We start from the raw sequence: 19,033 nt of genomic DNA, 5'->3' as shown, positions 1-19,033 counted from the left end.
GATTAAAAAAAAGGCAGTTTCAAGCATGGGAGACTCAAGTATCTGGGAGATTTCAATGTGGAAATCATCAGTACTCGATTTGAGAAATGCAGAGAGTGTGGAGAGTTGAAAGTTCATGGGCTTTGGACGAAGACATTCCTGGGTTTAAATCCTATTGCTGCCACTTACTAACCGTGGGCCAAATATTTCTCTCAGCTTCCATTTCTCATCAATAAAATGAGGATAAATAATAACTAATAAGAATATTTGCCTGAGCCGTTGTTTGTGTGGTAAGGGAAATAACACATGTAAGCTGTAAGCAAGTGCTTAGTAAACCTGTAATAAATATATTGATGTTATTCATCATTATTATTATTGCTTGCTATGTGAGGATGGGCAGATGGATCAATTTCTCAAAACCTCAGGTTTTTAATAAACTGGAGATAATAAAATGTACCACACAATTGAACTGAGCCCTAAATGAGCTATCGTCTAATCCAAAATCCTGCTCCACAGTAGTCGTCATGCCAAGGATGCCAATTTGTTTGCATCCTTTATCGTTATTACTGTTGTGATCTATTCAAATTCATTAGTCACCAAAGTACAAAAACGAAACATTAAAATATTCTTGTTCACCAAGTTCACTGAACTTTTTCATATTTTAATTGGATATATTCCCTCTTTACCTTGCGTAAGAAGTAAATGGCTTTTATCTCAGCTTTTAGAAGGGTGTTTGCTTTTTATTAATTTATTTAAAAATTCTCTAATTAGTTTGTTTATAAGACTAGTTAATTTGTGTGATTCTTGTCTACTTAATCTTTTAAATTTTTATGCTGTTTTTTCAGGCACACAGATGGATTTTTTTAAATATTTAATCCTGCCTACCAATGTTTTCCTTTGTGATCGGACTATTTTTATGCTTAGAGCATCCTTGCCCACATCAACATACAATAGTCTATTAACTTTTTATAGTAATTTTCATTTTATACTAATTATAATTTGTTAGCTAGAGTATTTAAACCATGGAAAATTTAGTTCGTTACATTATGTGACGTGAAATTTTATTTGCTGCAGATTTTTCCAACTAACTGATTTTCTCAGTACCATTTGTTTTGTGTTTTTCCAATATCCATCCCTTTTCCCATTTATTTGTGATGCTTCTTTTATTAAATACTAACTTTCTATACTATGATATGTTTCTAAGCATTCAACTTGGTTTTGGCAATTATAAAATGCCACACTGTATTTTAAATTACTACATTTTAAGTGGCTGGGAAGTCAAATCCCATGTCCCTAATCTCCCCTAAAATCCTTCCTTTAAAAATTTTACTTAGTCTTCAGTGTATTTATTTTGAAATTAATTTTTCAACTCTTTCACTGAGTTCTAATACCCAATTCCCAATTAAATATAGGATGGCTTTATAACTTTTTTTTCCTTTTTTTTTTTTGCGGTACGTGGGCCTCTCACTGTTGTGGCCTCTCCCGCTGCGGAGCACAGGCTCCGGACGCGCAGGCTCAGCGGCCATGGCTCATGGGCCCAGCCGCTCCGCGGCATGTGGGATCTTCTCAGACCGGGGCACGAACCGGGGAAGCCCGGCTTTATAACTTTTAATGTGGGAAGAATTAGCATCTTAATATTATTCAATCTTTCCTTTCATGAACATGATAGATTTTTTTCACATCTTCTATAATTCTCACAATATTTCAGAGGTTTACTTTATGTAGATCCCAAACCTTTTACTTAGGGTTATTCCTTGGTATATGTTTGTCATTTTGTGAGTAAGATCTTTTCTTTACCAGCTATAACCGTAAATGATTATCGCTGGCCTTACAAAGAAAATCTTTTGATTTCCTTCTTGATCAATGTATGGAAGTTATGTCTATATTACAGAATAGTCTAGGTGGTGTTCCCTGATTCATGTGCATCTTGATAATTTCGACATCTTTAAAAAGTCATAACAAGAGTTGGAATTTTAAATCTGCCTCAGGTCTTCAGAGTTTTGGTTACAGAATGCTGTGAAATAATACTTGCACGTATTCATCTCAGTTTGCTCAAGAACATAGCCCTTCAACCAGATTCTGCTGCAAAACATACATACTTTTCAAGGAAAACATGTGGGTCAACACCCAAGATGTTATTTGTTAAGGTTCCCAAATGAAGTCTTCAGTCTAAGCAAAAATCCCCTCTTTCATTTCTAATCCGTCCAACCTCCCCTTTGCTCAATACATCGGAAGGCAGGCACCCTGCCTGCCACCTCAGGTAACGCCACATAACTGTCCAGAAGTGGCTGGCAGGTCCTGACAGAGCTGTCGTAACACTCCCAGGAGCCAACTCCTGCACTGACATCACCAGCCCCTGGAATGTGCAGGACATGCTCCCACATCACAGTGCTTTCACTTCGCCCTTTGCTTCACCCTTGCAAATCTGTAACTCCTCATTTTACATTCCTTTACATTCTCCCACTTAAAATCTAATTGTGTTAAACATTTTTTGGGGCTCCCCTTGTGGCGCGGTGGTTGAGAGTCCGCCTGCCGATGCAGGGGACGCGGGTTCGTGCCCCGGTCTGGGAAGATCCCACGTGCCGCGGAGCGGCTGGGCCCGTGAGCCATGGCCGCTGAGCCAGCGCGTCCGGAGCCTGTGCTCCGCAACGGGAGAGGCCACAGCAGGGAGAGGCCGGCATAACGCAAAAAAACCCCAAAAAACAAACATTTTCTCTATATACATTAAGTACCACAGTAGATGGTATCATAATTTTTCCTTTTAACTTTCAAACTTTGTTTTTGTTTTTTTTTTTGGCCGTGCCGCACTGGCATGTGGGATCTTAGTTCCCTGAGCAGGGATCGAACCTGCACCCCGTGCAGTGGAAATGTGGAGTCTTAACCACTGGACCGCCAAGGAAGTCCCCTCAAACATAATTTTGAAAACTCAAAAAGGGAAGTCCATTGTCCTTACGCATGCTTCTGCTCTTTGCTTTGTCTGTTTTCTTTCGTGATGCCCCAGGATTCCATCTGTTAGCATTTCCTTTCTGTTTAGGGAACTCCCTTTGGACATTCTTTTAGGGTAGGTCAGCTGGCAACAAATTCGCTTAGTTGACTCTTGAGCTGAAATGTTATCTAAATAATCCAGTATCTAGGAATATATCTCCATAAAGAAAGAGTCCCCTTCAAATACAAACCTTTTGTGTGGGCTGTGATAAAGGAAACAGTTAAGTGGTGCTATCTGAAATGGTAGCTTCCGACGTCAGAACTTAAACTGCCTAGTTCTTTAGAAACATCGTGAATAAGGAAGGCTCTCAATGAGGAATACTTGGTCTGCTGGCCGTAGGCTGTAATGCCCACTGTCACATACTAGGCTTTGGTAACCTGATTTTATACCAGGGTTTGACTTTTTATCCACGTACAAGCGATAGAAATATAATTAGCATAGTACTTCACGGAGAATAAAACAGGAGGGTAAGAAAACATTACTTACCCACTTTTCAAAGGCTGTTGAGACTTCGGTCTTTCAAGTAGTAATGAAATCATAAACAAAATGAATTGTGATTTTTTTTTTCTTTTTTGGCTGTGTTGGGTCTTCGTTGCTGCGCGTGGGCTTTCTCTAGGTGTGGCGAGCGGGGGCTACTCTTCGTTGCGGTGCACGGGCTCTAGACGCACGGGCTTCAGTAGTTGTAGCATGCGGGCTCAGTAGTTGTGGCTCACGAGCTCTGGAGCAGGAGTCCCCAACCCCTGTACTGGTCCGTGGCCTGTTAGGAACTGGGCAGCACAGCAGGAGGTGAGCAGAGGGAGGTGAGCGAAGTTTCATCTACCGCTGCCCATCGCTCTCATTACTGCTTGAACCATTCCCCCAACCCCGCCCCGGTCCGTAGGAAAATCGTCTTCCATGAAACCGGTCCCTGGTGCCAAAAAGGGTGGGGACCACTGCTATAGAGAGCAGGCTCGGTAGTTGTGGCATGCGGGCTTCAGTAGTTGTGGCTCATGGGCTCTAGAGCGCAGGCTCAGTACTTGTGGCACACGGGCTTAGTTGTTCCACGGCATGTGGGATCTTCCCGGACCAGGGCTCGAGCCCGTGTCCCCTGCATTGGCAGGCGGATTCTTAACCACCGCACCACCAGGGAAGTCCCATGAATTGTAATTTTAAGTGTAGGTGTTTAGGTCAAGGCCAAATGGAGTTGAGGCTTATTTTATATTAGTTGAGGCTAATATAAAATTAAATGCTTATATGAAGGGACTGGGCAATTACGGCCTTAAGTAGCACTAGGGAAAAAATCAACACATCCTAGTTGAAGAAAATATTAATCTTAAAGATAGTAGCAACGATTTCACAATTTTTCTGTCATTGTGTCAGATGCTGAAAAGCACTAAATGAATCGAGACGCAGGCATTCCTTAGAATCCTTGCATCCTTCCGGAACCACAAAGAAGCCAGTGACAAATTTAGGACGGGATGCCACAGGCAGAGGTGATGTGCCTGAGCCTTTTGAAGTCATAAAAACTGCATAGGCTGGACCCTCACTTTCAGACTTCACAGCACATCCCTACCCAACTGACAGCCGCTGGTCACATCCATGGGATACAAAGGCCAGCGCTCTGTTTGATGCACTGGCTGGGATGTCTAGTGTTTCTTAATGACTGCAGAAAGCAGGTGGAGCAAGGAATACCACGTCCGCTAGTCTGGGAAGCTCTGTCTACTGATTTTGCTAACAGCTGTCTGTTCGGCTGGTTCAATTATTCTGCTGGAGTATCACTGGTAAGGTACAAAGTCATATGTGCTTATAGTTGTCATGACCCTGCAAGAGCTCTTTCATTAAAAAAAAAGAAAGAAGGAAAGAAAACAACGTGGAAAACTAGTATTATTAGATTAATGGGCTGTGTGGTAGCCCTCAGAGGAACAAGTAATTATGTTACGTAAGCCATAGCAACACAACCTTTTTTTAAAAAAAGAAAAAAAGCCCACAAGTGAGAACTTGCCAAAAACCCTACTGTGAATGATGCAAATAATGCAGCAATTTTTGACAAGCTTGTTTAATAGATGCTTGCTAAAAAAACTAATATATATTAATCATTCTCTGCCTCATTGAGTAAACAACTAATTATCAGGATATACAAGAAGCCTGAATGCTAGTAGGGTTTTTTTAAATAAAACTGATGTTATTATAAAAGTAATATAACGGAAAAAGAGAATAAAAATGAGGAGTGATTAAAAATATCCATCATGCTAAAACAGTATGGTTAACATGTGAGCTTCCTTCCTTTTTTTCCCCAAAGCATTGTACATTCAATCTTGCACTGTAAATTTACTTCACATTAAAAAAGTAAATATTATCCCACGTAGATACACGGCCCCCGTAGTCATTATTTTTCATGGCTATGATGTCCGTACAGTCAAAGTAACATGATTCTCTTAACCATTCTTTCCTTTTGTATTTAAATTGTTTACAGTTTTTACAATCATGTTTGCAGAATGTTTAATGCAGTAGTTCATGAATATAATTTCTTCCACATGTTGAATGACTTGATTCAGAAATCTTCCTAGAAGTGAAATGACTGTGTTCAGTATTATGAAGTTTTTTAAGAATTTGGATACACTGCATATTTTTCAATATTTTTCGGATTATAAAACTATGTTTTCGTGCTCATTTTTTCATGAAAAGTTCATTTTTTCTGAACTATGGAAGGGAAAAAAATACCTGCAATCTCCTAACCCACAAATTACACAATTTTAATATTTTGGCACGTATCGTTCCAGTTTTTTTCTGCAAATATATCTTTTTTCCCAAAATTAGGATGATAAAGTATACTCAGTTTGGTCATCTCCATTCTATAATCTTCATTATTATGAATATTTCTAATGTAATCACAAGGATCACAAATTTTAAACTTAAATTTAATCACTGTTTCTACATACGAGTACAGTAAGTCTATTCACTCCCTTATTGCTGGGTATTTAGGTTATATTTAGGTTATATTGAAGTATTTTCAATTATATAAAATTATGTAATAAACATTTTCTCACATAAATCTTTGACAATGTCACTTGAGGAAAAGATATTAGGATTCTTCAACTGGAGTATCATTATTTTAAGACTATTGATATGTTTATCAATTTGTTGTTCAAAACCGTTCCTTCTGAGATGAAACACTTAATTTGACACACACACACAAAATGTTCTACCACTACTTGGCCTTTCTCAAGTCTTAATAATTACTCTTTGGAAATGCAATGAGTCTATTACAGAATAAATCACAACCGTATCAAAATTTTCCATCAAAATAAAATCTCTGCATCAGTTTGCTAAGGCAGTTCAGTGCCTGGAGTAGGTAAATGAAAATACTGCAAGATTTAGTTTGAGCCATAATTTTTTGAAAAGAACTGTGCTTTAAATCAGGAAAAAAAAAAAAAAGAGTTCTGGAGGATCTAATGACGTCCTTACCTATGAAATGAAAATGGGCAGTTCTCCAAGGCCAACGAGAAGAGAGAGACGAGACAGAATTGGGGGGAAAGCAGGAGAGATTTGGACTGAATTTAGAAAGACTTATTACGTGAGCACACTGGAATCTTACACCGAAAAAGGGAAAAAAATAGCATTTAAGATGAAGGTATAAAACTCTAAAATTTGAGAGATGAATCAATAGCTGGGGAAGATGTTTCAGAATTTAAGGCTTTTAACCAAATTTCTTCCATACTCTGGCTATTTTAACTCTGACAGTCATTAGCAGTAACTATAAATTTTCACTTTCTATCACACACACACACGAGAGAACGTAGAATAGATCTTTGACCTTGGTGCCTGAAGGACTATTTACACATCATGGGTATCAACAGCATCTCCTATCTTAACTTTAAAATGCAAACTTGACCTGTTTTTCTAGATGAATGGTTTTAAAGAGTGTTGCATTTATACTTCTTTAGCTGACTAATAACAGTAGCCCACCGTTCCACAATTTAGGATAGAATTGTAGATTCTACCGTGGCTCTCACAACAGAAACTGAAGAAGCCCTGTGCCCAACACAAAAATAATGAAACAGCTCAAAGCTCTTTTAACGGGAAAGGGGAGGGATTGGCGAGAAAGGGGTAGGTTTTTTGTGGCCCCTACGCTCCTGTGTATAACCCTCGTGGCGTCACAGAACAGTCAAAACTACCATAATCACTAGCATTTTCAGTCTGCACTTTGCAGGTCTCCTGAGATTACACTGGGAATTTCATTTCAGTTGAGCTGAGTTGACTTTGGTAAACTATTTTTACCAGGTATCCTTCATCTTCTGTTAATTCCTCTGTGACATATTTTTCCTGTGCCTTGCATTAACCACTTTCACTGTATTTTCTTCAATATTCCGATTTTTGAGCTTAAACCACTAAGTCATATTTAATTCATTCTTAACTAGGGTGAGATACAGCATGTATAAATCTCTCTTCTGTTGGGTACCAATGAGAAAGCAAGACTTCATGAATTAGATCCTCAGTGTAAGCATTTATTTTCTTACCTATCAATGATTATTAAGCCACGTACACCTCTATAAAAATGAAGAGATAATAATAAAATAAGACAGTCATCCCCCCCCCACACTAAGAATTCTGGTAGCTCAGCTAAGCAAGTACTTCTGAATTAAGTTTTTATGTCCAAATAATTCCCGAGTTTATTTACAAAGTTGTGGAAATGTACACTGACAAAGTGGACTGGAACAGAAACTATATCAAAAGTTCACAATCAAACTAAAAGTTCTAATATGCTTCAGTTGTGAAAGCTTCTGTAAATATGCAAATTTAAAAAATAATCATAGGACAATATTACTTGAAGCACTGCTGGTTTTTCTATGCAGGTATAAGAAATAAGATGAATCTACAGTTGTTACCAGAGTTACCAGAGTTTCTTTTATGCCGATTATAAAGTTTCAGTGATGAGGCTATATGATTCTTGAGGAATTTATGCCTTCTTTAGAAGAAAGACATATTTGTATACTTTCTGTAGGAACTAAGACATAAAGTTGACTTTTCTGTTTCCAAGTCTTTTGCATTAAAAACTAATTTGCAAAATCTTGAGAGATAGGTTCATTCTCATCTGGATATAACAGGATACCGTACTTTATAAAACGGACCAACTTTCATTTTAGAACTATATTTCGGAAGTATTTTTTAAAGATTAAATTGATCTTTGTTGAGTTATTCCTGGAGTACAGGAGTATGTATTATCTTTGGGGGTTTTTTTGTTGTTTTTTTTTTAGCAAAAATCTTGAAGAGGTTCCAATTTCATCCTTTTTTACAATTAATTTTTACTTGATCCTATGACCACATAAAAAATTATAAATATTAATTTTAGTGCTACTATTGATTCAACCTCTAGTGTGTGTTGGGCGTTGGTACACTTTACCCACGTAGTAGCTTAATGCATAGTCTGATAGGCTGCTCTTCACACAGAGAAGAAAAGTTACCATTTTCCTTGGCCTTGAGGTTTTGCAAGCACTTCCTACTCTGAAACAGAATATTCATGTCCCTGCTCCCTACTTCACTGCTCCTTCCTTTAACAATCTATGTTTTAATAAAATTTAAATTCAGAAGTTAACGTATTATGATGCTACCCAGGCTTTAAAATGTTTCCACGTGGGTGCTAGGATTTGGCAGCAGCCCTGAGAGGTTAAGACAGATGGGAGGATCCCCACTTTACTGGCAAGGAACTGGGGCTCAAAGAGATTCTGAGACTTACCTAAAGTCACACAACTGGGAAACACTAAACTCAGAACCTGAATTCTCCAAACTCCAACCTCTAAGCTCCATTCACCCACAAAGTAGAAACATGAGTTTATTTACCATCAACTTTCAGAATTATGCAAACTACATGCAAATCAGGACATCCATGAACTAATTAGAAAGTATCAGGTAACGTGCCACAGAGCATATGAGGAACATTACATAAATATTAATTCTGGGGATATTTCCTACACAAACTGAACACACACGTGGTCTGCCTCCTCACACTGAAACTAAGTGTTGAGATGATACACCCGTCGTATTTTTTGGCTTCTCATTGTCTTTTATATAATTTTTGATAAATCATAAAAACAGAAAAAGGTGCAGAGCCTAATTAGGACAAATGCATATATCCCTAGCATTGTAGTCGTTGACAATGGCAAAGATTATGTCATGCTTACATAGATGTTTTTAGATGAACAAATAAACATTACGTATAAAGCTGAAATATCATTTGATTCCCTCTTACCCACAACTTCTGTTTCCTTCCTTCTCCCTCAAGAGTTAATATCGTAAATGTGGTATGTGCTTCTGGTCTATCTTTATGTTTGCACACACATACACACGCATACACATCTATAGATCCATGAAGAATATAGGACAGAGGGTTGTAGAATATGTTTAAATTTTACATAAATGTTGCTACACTGCACTTACTATCATATGTTTTCTTTTTATTCAACATCACAATCGAGGGCTATCCATGTTCCTAAATATCAAAATATATTCCCGTATTAGCATGTAAAATGCAATACACTGTAATAAGCCATTCCCTCACTGATGGGTATTTAAGCTTTTCCCATTTTCTAATCTCCATATAACCAGTTCATCAGGGAGGCTCAACTCATCGCAGTAAAATCAAGTGTCAGTAATGTAGCCATTGACCTTCATCCGTTCTCCTATTGACCTTGTTGCCCTATAGCCGCAGGAGGAGAAATGGGGCAGAGTGTAAAAGCAGACTGTCCCTGGACTTCCCCACTAGCCTAGATTCAGACAGAAACTTCTCCGGTGCAGGTAGTAGGGGAGCTGTGGCAGAAACGACCTGTGTCACTAACAGTTAGTTCTCCTCTGCTGTGGGGTACATGGAGGGTGAAACCCCCAGACCTCTTCAGAGGAGGCATGGCCAAGTGATTGTTCTAGATGGTGAAGTGGAAGCCGTGAAATTCTTCATACTGGAAGGAATGGACCACTTCGGCTTGTTACCTGTTGGATCCATGTAAACAGTCTGGCTCCTTGGGACATAATGGTCCCTTGAAAGAGCCACCATATATCCTTGCTGATGTCAAGCTGGTTGTTTTATGGCCTTTTTTACAGCAGGTGCGTCTCTTGTCCCTCAGGAAAGACTGTAATCAAAAATCTCATCCACCCTCGGGGTCTCCTCCCAACGCTGGCAAGTGGAGGGGGGATGTTGGGCACCTTCTTGGCCTCATGGGCCCTGTTGTGCCGTCTCTTCCCAAAGCGCTGACCAGGAGTGTCCGGCTCTGAAGGGCAGTGCTAGCTCCTCTGTCTCTCAGGCACCGTAACCTGTGGGAGTGAGTTTCCTGGGATCTCACAGAGAGAATGAAGAGCTTCTCTTCACAGATCCTGCGCTCTCTGAATCGTATAAAGTCTGTCTCACCTCTCAAGGCTCTTCTTGTATCAGCTTGGAGGGTGGTGAGGGGAGAGGCCCAGTTATGGAAACTGGAATCTCTCAGTCCACCTGTAGGAAGGCTCTGAACCCAAGTTCAGTGGTTCCCAGACTTTAACGCGGGCTGTTCGCTCACGTGCACCAGACAGCTAGGGGATCTGTGAAGGTGTGTCCTTGTGTGGACATGGGGGAGTGCCCCTAGAATATACCTAGAAGTAAGAGTCTTGGGTCATAGGGTTACCTGATGGTAATCATTAGTACATTATTTGCAACATTCTCCCAGAAAACTACCCCAAAACAAGTCTCTCTGGCCCTTCTGCTTCTGCCCTCCCACCTAAACCCTGGGATGCTGGGTCAGCTGTGAGGACCCTTGGCCGAGGAGTTGTTGTCTCCTCTTGGGAGCACCGATACCCTGCTTCCCTGCGACGTCCCCAGAAGTCACCTGCCTCGAACACTCCACCATCAGCAAAAGAGGCAGAGGGTCAGGGACACAGGCCACTCCTGGACGGTGTGACCGCTCTCCGCCGGGGTGGTGTGTCCCCCTCGCCTAGTCCCACTGTGGGTCCTGAGTGGGGAGGGCAGGAAGGGCTGCCCTACCTCTGTAGGGGGCCCCTGATGGTCGGTGGTGTCAGGGGAGCCCACAGAAGTGGGAAAATAAACCAAGTGACCCAGACAGGTCCCTAAGGGCAGTGACCAACATCACGGGTCAGTGTAAAAGACAGGAAAGATGTAAGAAGGAGGCTCAAAACAGGCGTGGGCCAAGAAGGAAGAGAAACAGGGGGGCGGCTCCCTGGTTGGGGGCTTCGCTGCGTGGGGCGGAGCCAACAGGCTCTAAGGCCAAACCCTGGAGGGAGGGGGATGGTACGTGGGCCTGGGCAGCAAGTGAAGAGGCAGCACGATAAAACAGTTAGAGCATGTACCCCTCTGCAGCCTGTTCCCACACACACCTGCCTGCTTTTCAGAAAGGAGAAATGAGGTGACACTACAGCTAGATCTCTTATTCAATCTCAGAAATTATCCTGTCGACCTTGACTCTGAATCAAAGGAAGCTTCCCGGTGGGCTTGTACTTCGATCCTACACATTCACTTTCACAGGCGGGAGGAGAATTTTACTGTAAAACACCATTCAGGAACCATCCTCGAGCTGAACACCGCCGGTCTTCTATTCACACTCGGAGTCCGGAACACTGAAGACTGTGTGTTATTGGGGATAAGCTAATGGAGAGAAGGCCATCCTGTTTTCAAGGATTGTCTGACGTCTGTACGCGCTCCCACTGTTCCCATTTCTCAGAAAACACCTGGGGTTTTCAATCTGCTCAAGCTAACGGTGTCAGGTGTACAGTGGCGTACCTTTAATGCAAGCACGGGAGCAGAGGCTGTCAATTCTGCCAGATCGACGAGGGAGAAAGAGTCACTGATCTTGTCTTCTTTGCCCATAAAAAAAAAAGAAATCCTCCCTGCCCTTGAGTCATTTATGTAATTTTTTAAAATCTACTTTCCATACAGAAGAGTAAAATTGGAGCATTCTTATTTTGTTGATCTACTTTTCAATAGCCCAGAAAAGCTGATCTGAGTCAATGGTACGTCTCACTCGGGTGCAGAAGCACGTGAGAGAAAAGGCCAGTCCAGGGAGTTGACAGATTCCAGTCTTCAGCTCTAAGGGGCCTGAGCTGCATAAATGTTCTTCCATTAATGAAACTGGTTTCATGCCACTTCATTTAGCTTTTCTTCAAAGAGCTGTTAAATAACTACCAGTGAAGAGGGAACCAAAACATAATAGTAATAACCACGCCGAAGAAAAATGACTGTCAAACTTTTTTAAAAAAATGGTGATCTGAAAAGACGCGATTTTGCCACCAGCATGTTCCCAGCCCACTTCCTCGCCTTTCTCATCTGCTTCATCCCTGTCTCCCGCCCTACATGCCCCATTATTAGCTCTTTTGGGTTGATTCATATTATGGAATTTTCCCCTACACGACAATCTGAATATATCTTGTGACATTAATTACGGCTATGCAGTTATATGGAAGCATACATGTATTGCTGATCGTACCACCGTTAGCTCTTGAGGCAGAAGAAAAACCAGATTGATGAAAATTATCCTTCAAAAAGCAGACTCAGACCAAAAAACTCCATGAAAGTTGCAGGCATTTGTGCTTTCCTTCTAGTATTTGGAGGGTTCCAAGATCAGAAAAACAAGTTTTCCCAGTAAGAAAGAGAAATATTTAGCAAAACGCATTAAAAGAGTTTCACAATTTAATATTTCCTCTTTGCTTACATAAAAAAAACTCTCAAATCTGCCAAGGACGTAATTGCTACTGAAAAATGATTAGCACCTGGTTTCCTCAGGTAGCTCACTGATCAGTCACCATCTACCAGGCACAGAGCCCGTGGTCCGTACACACTGGGAGACAGAGGGGCGATGCAAAGAAGGAAGAAAAAGACATGGGAGCTGAGTGACAAAGTCTAAGGACAGGAAAGATGTACATATGTCATAAACTAAAAAAAAATAAAAGAACCAAAGCAGTCGCGCTGGTAAAATTCACGTGCATAAGTAATCAAGGAATGTGAATAAGGGATCTAGGAAGCCTAAGACGTGGAATATTCAGCTCTACTTGGTGTTTGCTTATATGAGAAGTCCCTGTTTATATTAATTTTCTCACTGATGATCAAAAGAGGACTTGAAGCAATTTAACTTTCTATCTCTTTCAGATATTTAAACGCCTTCAGTCACAGACTAGAGTGAAGGACACCGGTTTGAAAACCATTGCACTGTACCTGATTTTACAAATTCCAGTTTTTCCATTGAAGTTTCTTAAAATAGTTACGTAAGAGTAAACAGACAAAGAATTACCTTGTAAATATCTCTCTGAGGCTTCACACATTCATCATCTTCAGATGCCCAAAGTGAGGGAACTTCGTCTTTCAAGCTTAGAGACTCACCAGGATTTGATAAATGCCTTTCATGAGAATGGTGATCTCGCCAGACTTCTAGAATCAGAGAACCAGCTGGGCATAAATAAGAGGCTTAGTTTTCCTACAAAACCTAATGTACGTGAACCCTTTTGTAGAGCCCTAGAATTTAAATGAAGACCTGAAAGCTGTGATTCGTATTTCAGTATTTTAAAAATGAGCTCCACTAACTGAAAATAGAAACGACTAATAAACAAATCAGGAATGTTCCACGTTGCTAATAATCAAAGAAAAGCAATTTCAAACAAGATACTAATTTTTCCTAACAAATTGAAGGAAAATAATTTATTTTACAAGGTGAGAAAGTCAATTATTAAAACAGTTTTGAAAAACCATTTGGAAATATATATTAAAGTTGGGGGGTATGAATTTGTGTAATAATTTTCACGCTAGAAATCTGTCTTAAGGAAATTATCAGCCAAAACCAGTTATATAGTAATGTTCATCGTTCAGTTACTTTTAATAACAAATTATATTGTAAAAATTGAATGAGAGGGCTTCCCTGGTGGCGCAGTGGTTGAGAGTCCGCCTGCCGATGCAGGGGACACGGGTTCGTGCCCCAGTCCGGGAAGATCCCACATGCTGCGGAGCGGCTGGGCCCGTGAGCCATGGTCGCTGAGCCTGCGCGTCCGGAGCCTGTGCTCCGCAACGGGAGAGGCCACAACAGTGAGAGGCCCGCGTACAGCAAAAAAAAAAAAAAAAAAAAAAAAATTGAATGAGAGAATAGTGAACTAAATATTATTTAATACTATAAAACATAATAAACAACTCAAAATGATCCTTTAAAAAATCATTATTAAAACAGGTAAATGCTCAGTTCTGGACTCAAAAAGCATACCTTGTGTACGGTTTGTATATGTGTACCCTGGAAAGAAATAAACGAAAATGGTGACGTTGGTTCTTTCTGGAAAACAGGACCAAATGTGATTTTCTTCTGCTATTTGCCTCTTCCTATTTTCCAAATTATCTGTATCCCCTTTGTAATAATAAGGTCACATTAAAAAGTAAACAAAGATAGTCTGTCTTTTATAGACTACTGAAGGTTAACGCAGCAAAACCTGCACGTGTTGTCTTGATATAAGTTTACTTTCTAAGGAAGAATTATTGGCAATTTTAGGAAGGACTTTGTGAGCACAATTTTCATTCATCAAATAATATATACATTCTAGAAAAAGTTGATCCTTGGTGTTGGACTGCAGGCCTCAGGCCTTGTCGTTGCCTGGTCTTGGCCAAGACCAAAGAAAGGGCCCTGAGACAGTGACAGACACATCAAGGGTTTAATTGACGGGAATCTTACCTGTCAGAGACAGAGGTCTGGAGCAACACCCCACTGTGCACTGCGGAAGGCGGGCAGATGTAATCTTCTCTACTGGGGGAGAAGGAAGCTGCCATTTATACGGGAATCAGTTACCACGGAAACCAGCAGCCGCAGCAGGTCCCTCCCAGCCCCTCAGGTTAACAACCATCACGAGGGCAGATGTTTCCCTTTAATAAACTAACAGGTGGAGCCGTTCTGGCCTAAGGATTAGAAGGCTCACTAGCTGGGCACTGGGCAAGCACGGTCATGTGAGTAGGTGTAGGTGAGGCAGCCACTAGTCAAGCAAGGGACGTCCAGAGAGCAAGGGAAGAGCCGTCTTGAGTGGCCTGACCATGCACTTGGGAAACAAGTTACCATTCTCTGGGACAGTAGCACACCAACAATCCAGGAATGAGTTACCCCCGGGGTTCCCTCGAGTGCTGATTTATGGTGGTAGCAGCTGGGTTTTCATCATCTAGTGGTCCACTCTGTTTCAGGTGTGTGTGCTAACAGGGCACTTAAGAAGAAAGTGAAACCAGCCATACAGATAGAAATAAATTTATATTACACAGAGTATGCAGAAAAATCAATTATAGTGACTTACAGAAAATTAACGTTCCCAACATATAGAACAAGCTGTACAAATACTTCTAAAACTTGACTTTTTTTTTAGTACATTGTTTTCTGGGTTAAAAAAAATTTTTTTTTGATGTATTCATTTATTTATTTTTGCCACAGCTTTGTGGCATGTGGGATCATAGTTCCCCAAACAGGGGTCAAACCTGGGCCCACAGCAATGGAAGCGTGGAGTCTTAACCGCTGGACCACCAGGGAATTCCCAAACTTGACTTTTTTTAAGTGGTATTTCGGAAGAGAAGAATTCAGTTCCATGTTTATATTGTCCTTCAAGATCTGAAAGAAAGGAAGTTATTGGAAGAAAATTGCTATTTGCGTCCAAACCCTAGGACCCAGCTGAGTCCTTCTTTAGCAAATAGCTCTCTGAGATGAGTAAACACTTTTAGAGCACACGGTTCTAGGTATTCTGTCCCAAAATGATTTCTTAAATTATTCCCCATACACTGAAGGAGTCCAGTCATTTGCTCATTAACTGTTCTAAAATTAACTCGGTATTATCAAGTCTGATTACAATGTGAAATACGAGTAGCACCACAAAAATAGGCGGATGATAAAACTTTGCGTATTTCTAATACAGCCTTTGTGTGAGTTGGGTGTTGACAGCTTCGCATTCACACTTATCTGCTGCAAGAGATGTTTCCATCTTAGCTGCTCTGCCCCCACCCCTACACCTCCACTGAGAATATGGGATGCTTCTAGACATCCCTCCATGCTTACCCAAAACATCTCAAGCAAAGACGTGAGGGTGATCAACAGACCAGACTCAGACTTTCCCAACAAATGCATATTTGCCTCCCCAAAACAAAAACAAAGTACAAAAAATGACTGTGTGGAAAAGAAAAAAGGCACCACGTTTCAGAGGCATATTTTAGAGTCCTGTTTCAGTGACAACCTCAGAGGGAAAAGAAAGGAAAATCACTCAGGGAGATAGTAACAAGCAGTGTTCAAATGTGACAAGATGGCAGATACGGACGGTCAGAATGAAGGACCAGAAGAGCTTGTCAAAAAGTCAGGGCAGGGCTTCCCTGGCGGCGCAGTGGTTGAGAGTCCGCCTGCCTGATGCAGGGGACACGGGCTCGTGCCCCGGTCCGGGAAGATCCCACGTGCCGTGGAGCGGCTGGGCCTGTGAGCCACGGCCGCTGAGCCTGCGCGTCCGGAGCCTGTGCTCCGCAGCGGGAGAGGCCACAGCAGTGAGAGGCCCGTGTACCGAAAAAAAAAAAAAAAAAAAAAGTCAGGGCAGATGGAATGGCAGAGATTTTGAAAAAGGAAGACAGTTCCTCTTCCTACGCCTCTGTTGCCTCTCCTCCGCCCACCTCTGCTCCTTACTCAGCTTCTTAAACATTTCCTTGGCTTGAGCAGATTGTTTTCACTGCCTGAGCTTATTTTAACATGTACGGTTGTAAAGGAATTTTCAGGTTTTAGGCAAAAAGAAAGTATTCATTCCCAGGTGAAATTTTTGGATATTTTATAGACAATCCCTCCTGCCCTGAAAACTGTATTTGAGGTATTTTATGCATTCCATGTCCGTGTTGTAAAAAATGTTTTTTAAAAAAGCCCTTTCTCCTTTGTGGCTCCCTGAAAAAGTACTCTGTACTTTACATTAAATTTGCTTAACAGGTTTTGCTGTCTCTATGGATGCCTTCAATAGCTCTAACAGAATGGGGGAAAAAAAGAAAAGAAAAGAAAAGGAGATTTGAGGGAAGAACTTGAACAAAACAGGATTGAGAATATTTATTTTAAAAGTTCAGATAATGCAACATGCCTTAAAAATCCCAAGCTCAGATCCTAATTAAAAAGGACCACGTAGAAGCATATTAAAGACTTTTCTAGATGTGTAAAGGCAGCCAAAGCAGAACACCTTCACTTGCCCTTCTAACTTCTACAGTTGTAAAGGCTCAAAAAAAAATTTTTTAATACAATTGTTGCTGGTCTAGAGTAGCAATCTTGCTGTCAAGGAAAAGGATAAATGCCTTCCACCCAAGGATCCGGTTACAGCTCAGAGACCCCACTAGGAAGAGAATGGTGCCAACGAACGATTGCAGGAGGCAACCTGCATTTTCAAAGTCCATAAATAATGCAGCAAGAGAGCATATTTGGAGAAGGAATTCATCGGCCGTGGCTTCATCCATATGCAGTGGTGGGAATGTCATTCTGACTATTTTGCCGATGGGGCATTCATACTCTCCTTGAGGATTTACATACTGATGAGGCTGAGGGAACCCAGAACTGTGTTCCCAGGCGTTGCTTTTCAAACCTCATACAGGTTGCATATAGGTTCTCGAAACATCGTCAATAAATCAGAGCTAAAGAATCTGGAAGCCATGTAAAACTTGTCCACAGAGAGCAAAACTGGGCTGCCTCTCAACTTATGATTTGTGTCAGATCAACCAAAGTGTGTCAGCAACAACCAAAATGATGCAATTTATCTGTTGGAATAAGAATGCATTGGGCCTGACACTTGCCAGGATACTCCATATAAACTGATGGAAAATGAATGCAAAGATATCACTGAGGCCAGATGCTTTCACAAAGCACCCCTGTTTGATACACCCGGGTGCACGAGGAAGGGGTATAAAAGGCAAGCTTTACAGAAGTGAAAAGCCATGTCCACAATATCCAAACCTCAGCTATTCTTGCAAGTGCCTTCTCAAATGTCCAAGCCAAGCACCTTCCTCCCCCGTTCCCCGCCCGCACTTAGCCTTACATATCAACTACTCTACTGTCATGTCATCTTTCTCCTTCCTAATTAATAAAAAATCTGGTGTCTCAAAACTATTGCTAAGTTATCTAAAGTAGTTTAAAGTTCTAGAAAAACTAGACACATAGCATTCCCATAAAAAACAGAGGAAAGAAATTCTATGTTTATTTCTTGGGAATACCCAAGAACTGAATCATTTTAACAGAATGTAATGAAGTATCAACAGAGTAGTATTCACGCATTTAACACATGTCCCCATCCTTTCTTTCTCTTTTTGGAAGATAGGTGTTCAATGTACGAGAAAGGATCATTCTTTTTAGAGTTAAAAGAATTGGATTCACATACACACACCACTGTATATAAGATAGATAACCAGCAAGGATGTACTGTATAGCACAGGGAACGCTCCTCAATAGGCTGTGATAACCTATATGAGAAAAGAATCTGAAAAAGGATGAATATATATGTATAAAAATAACCGAATCACTTTGCTGTACACCTGAAAGTAACACAACCTTGTAAAATAAAATTTAAAAAAGCAAACAAACAAAAAAAGAATTGTTAAAAATTAAAAATTCCTTTTTTGAGTTAAAGGTCTTTCCTACTATTTCATTCATTTATTCAATAAATAGCTTTTTATATGTATAAAGTGCAGTATTAGACTAGGAAGTACCTAGAAATGAGAGAAGCGTGGACTGCCCTGAGGCAACTCACAACTAACCAGCAGGGAGAGGCAGACAATTACAATCAGGCAAACTAGGATGGAATGAAATAAGTAGAGCAAGAAAAAAACACGTCAAGAACCACGGAGTTCTTAAAGGAACCACAGGCTCCTTCAAGGGGCAGCATTTTTTTCTGGGCCACAAAACACGTAGTTCAGCAAAAGCACAGGGCAGGTGTCTTAGTCTGTTCAGGCTGCTGTAGCAGAAGTACCATAGACTGGGAGCTTAAACAATATTTATTTTTCACAGTTTTGGAGGGTGAGAGTCAAGATCAAGGTGACAGCAGAGTCCGTGTCTGGTGAGAGCCTGCTTCCTGGTTCACAGATGGCTGTCTTGTCACTGTGTCCTCACGTGCAGA

The 19,033-nt window shown here is 40.8% G+C and overlaps 1 protein-coding gene and 1 long non-coding RNA gene across 4 annotated transcripts in view; one reads left to right on the top strand and one right to left on the bottom strand.

The window, feature by feature from the left end:
• LOC132597515 (uncharacterized) overlaps positions 1–13,336 on the bottom strand; it is a 36,592-nt gene extending 23,256 nt beyond the window's left edge. Inside the window, exons 1-2 of the long non-coding RNA XR_009564435.1 lie at positions 13,204–13,336; positions 3,452–3,732 (exon numbers count right to left, since the gene is read on the bottom strand). This is a non-coding gene — a long non-coding RNA (uncharacterized lncRNA). The remainder of the gene's footprint in view (positions 1–3,451; positions 3,733–13,203) is intronic.
• Positions 1–19,033, top strand: part of GALNTL6 (polypeptide N-acetylgalactosaminyltransferase like 6) — a 1,150,777-nt gene that overhangs the window by 887,640 nt on the left and 244,104 nt on the right. The gene's annotated exons all lie outside the window — the stretch shown is intronic.

Source organism: Globicephala melas, chromosome 6 (genome assembly GCF_963455315.2).
Source record: "Globicephala melas chromosome 6, mGloMel1.2, whole genome shotgun sequence".
Classification (NCBI taxonomy): Eukaryota; Metazoa; Chordata; class Mammalia; order Artiodactyla; family Delphinidae; genus Globicephala; species Globicephala melas.
Note: the sequence above shows the minus strand (reverse complement) of the source record. Positions and strands in the feature narration are given on the sequence as shown.